The sequence below is a fragment of the Sinocyclocheilus anshuiensis genome, unplaced genomic scaffold (genome assembly GCF_001515605.1).
Source record: "Sinocyclocheilus anshuiensis isolate Anshui unplaced genomic scaffold, SAMN03320099.WGS_v1.1 scaffold436, whole genome shotgun sequence".
Lineage (NCBI taxonomy): Eukaryota > Metazoa > Chordata > Actinopteri > Cypriniformes > Cyprinidae > Sinocyclocheilus > Sinocyclocheilus anshuiensis.
The window spans coordinates 1,881,406-1,885,131 of NW_015560618.1; positions in this window are offsets into that span (position 1 = coordinate 1,881,406).

Genomic DNA, 3,726 nt, shown 5'->3' on the forward strand with positions numbered 1-3,726 from the left:
ATGCAGAGATTCTGATTGGTGTGTCATCAGTTTTGCTACCTAATGTTTAACTTACTCATTGTTAAACTTTTTGAGAAATGTGTCTTTGTTTTGAAAACTGAATTAATGGTTTGGGGAAAAAAAGGGCCTATCAGTTATATTAACAATCGAGAAAACTGCAATACGACTAGATTCTTACCTAACTCTGCTATTAGTTTTCCGTGATCGGCATCTTCTTATTGATGAATAAGCTTTCTTATCTTATTGATTTCATGTTATTGTTACGGCTTATATCTATGATGAAAGTGGAGCGAGAGGTCAGAGAATCGGATCACCAAACAATTACGCAATGAATCTCAGACATATCCGGACGGGATTAGATTTCTCAGAGGACTTCTGAGTTAGCTGAGAAGCAGTAATTATCTGATTCACGAACAAATGTAAAAACAATTCGTTAGTAGTGAACTGGGCCGCGCTTTGTGGTTTTGACTCAAAAAGAACCGGTTCATAAGAGTCATTTGTTAATAAAGCCAACTACACAGTTTATTGAAAGATGTGTTTTTTTGGCATTATTTTGCGTACTCTGTCATCGCCGCGGCTGAAAAGTAGCACATGAAACACTGCTTTTTCTAGGGTGGCAGTTGCCACCCCGTGCCACCCCGGTAGATCCGCCCCTGGCTATATGAAACACATCTGGTAGGTGCTAACCCACCATTGGGTTATCTGTTGAGTTATTTTTAACCCAATTATTTTAAGTGAGTAGATGGTTTATTATTACAAAAAAAGGGCTTGCCATGCTTAATTTGTGTTAATTATTATGAAATTAAAAATTAACTAGTGGGGACCCACTTTATATTGTGTTCTTAACTACTATGTACTTACATTTAAATTAATCATACAATGCACTTATTGCCAACACACGTTTTTACATTGTACTTTTATATGAAAATACCATCTGTTATTCATTTATGTAGTTACATCTAAAATTTCACTGCTGATCCTACCTCTACCCCTTAAACCCAAATACCATCAAACATGTCCCTAACCTTGCCCATATCCCACCTCAATAACAGAAAGTGTTTTGCAATTAAACATGAACACAATACACTGGACCTAACAATTCATTATTTATTTTATTATTAAGAACATAGTTTTTAAAGACACCTAAAATAAAGTGGGACCACTAGAGGGAAATGAATGTAGCTCACCAGAGTTTAGACATTTTTTAAAAACAGAAACCTGTGTCATGCTTTTTTTGTTAAGTGACCACACCAGTGAAACATAATATTGGTTTGGTTTAGCACTTTGTTATGTGCCATATAAATGGTGAAGTGTGAAGAGTGTTTTTGTTTCTGTATGTTAACAGCATTGCCACATCAGTAAAAAAGCACAATGCATGGTATCTTGGGGCATATTCCTTTATTAAAGGACACAATGCACTTCATGTTTCATGTTCATATTCTCCATATTGTGCATTTAAACTGTGTAACATACACCTATTGGATTACCCTTTACTTAAAGTGTTAGTTCAACCAAAAATGAAAATTCTGTCATTAATTACTCACCCTCATGCTGTTTCAAACCCATAAGACCTCTGTTCATCTTTGGAACACAAATTACGATATTTTTGATGAAATCCTAGAGCTTTCTTACCCTCCATAGAGAGCAATGTAACTGAAATGTTCCTAGACCCAGAAAGGTTGTAAAGACATCATTAAAATAGTCCATGTGACTTCAGTGATACAACCGTAAATTTACAAGGACACGAGAATACTTTTTGTGTGTAAAGAAAACAAAAATAATGACTTTTATTAATATAAGACAAACTGCATCTCTTGTTCAAGCTCACTCATTCACTCCCTATTATTTGGGAAATAGTGTTTTGGCAAGTGAACACTGGATGTACTCTTTCAGAGTGCATTGTAGGTAACAAAACCTCATATAGTTCACTATATAGAGGGTACGCACAGGTATCACTTTTTCTAGCTGAAATGTTCCCTTAGTTGGACTGCGTGGCCAGACATCATGCAATTTGGCTGGCTCTGATAGGGAAAACTAGGAGTCTATCTATCTATCTATCTATCTATCTATCTATCCTTCCCCCTTTGTGTCTTACACTTCCCCCTTTGTAGAACACAATGCTCATCATAATCATTGTCACTGTACTGTCAATGAACTCGCACTAAGATGAAGATGGAAAAAAAAAACTCTTTAATCCACTGATAAGTAATTCCAAGCGAGGGCTGGTGACACAACATTTGACATTCAAAACTGGTGGAGGTTTATGAGGACGGACAACCGGGAGGATGACAAACAGAGTCCAGGGTGGAGATGACGGAGGTAAGTGCCAGGGAGGAGCCTTGAGCAGGGGCGTGATAGTAGAAGCCCAGGCCACAGCTAGAGATACGCTCCACGGTGTTGTCGATAGAGGGATTGGAGGAAGGGCTGACGACTCGAGGGGGGCCGACTGACGGAGATGACGCCAATGGAGGAGGAGCCCAGGGCGGAGACGGAGATGTTGCAGAGCCAGGGTGCGACAGAGGACTAATGTGGATCCAGAGGGATGGAGGGACGAGGTGAAGCTGGAGGAGTGGAATCCTGTAGCAATGGAGGGTTGACGACTGACCAAGGCAGAGCCGGAGGGATGAGGGAGCCCAGTGGAGCCAGTGGGATGACGGGCCATGGTGGAGACAAGGGAGCTAGGAGCTAAGGCAGAGCCAATGGGTCGAAGGACCGAGGTGGAATCCAGGCCTCGGAGGTGGGAGGCAGAGACTGGGGGTCCTTACGCCAAGGCAGAGCTGGAGACTGGAAGACCCGCTGCGAGACAAAGCTCCAGGATAGCACTGACTGAGGGTGAGCTGAGGGGCTGACAGGAACCAGCGAAGGCGGAACGGAGGAGCCAAGGTGACAGAGGAGTGGAGGTGGGAGAGGGAGGCTGGGTGGGAGTTCATGGCAGTCGGGGATTCTGGAATGGTGTATGCTGCCCACACATACCAAATAGTGACTCCCAGTACCTAAAGCGCTATGGACAGGGGAACAACCTCCATGGTCGTGACAGGACAGACAGATCAGGGCAGACTGACAATTCAGGGACAGACATTGTTTTCTCGGAAGGAGCACTGGTGGTGTGTGCGGCCCACACACAAAAAATGGGGACACCCATGACAGGGAGTGTCACGGACAGGAGAACAACCTCCGTGGTTGTGACAGGACAGACAGACAATGATGATGGCGGAAGAGTAGGCATATCTGAATATAAAACCATTGCTTCCTCTGAGCTCAGTCTCAGCTGATCAGTCTCAGTTGGTCTAAATGGTGAGAACGAGGAATTCCTCCAGGTGTTCCGCGATGGAGCGATCTCCCTGCTCAAGGCAGAGCAGGGTGACGGTGGCGAAATGGTCCATGAAGAAACCGAAAATAAAAACACTGACAACACAAAAAACAAATGGTGGTAAATACACTGCTAAATGCACTTTTAAGTCGGGTCTTCTGTCACGGCAGTGTTGATGAACACACACAAAGACGAAGATGAAGATAAACACTCTTTAATCAATCCACAGATAAGTAATTCCAAGCAAGGACTGGAGACACACATAACATTTGACATTCAAGACCCGATGAACTCAAACTGAACAGGCAGGAACTTAAAGGTCCCCTGAAATGCTTAGAAACACGCAGCGTTACTCTATGTGTTGACGTCATTTTAATTGAAACAGGAAGACAGGGCGGGACATATCAAGCAGCCCC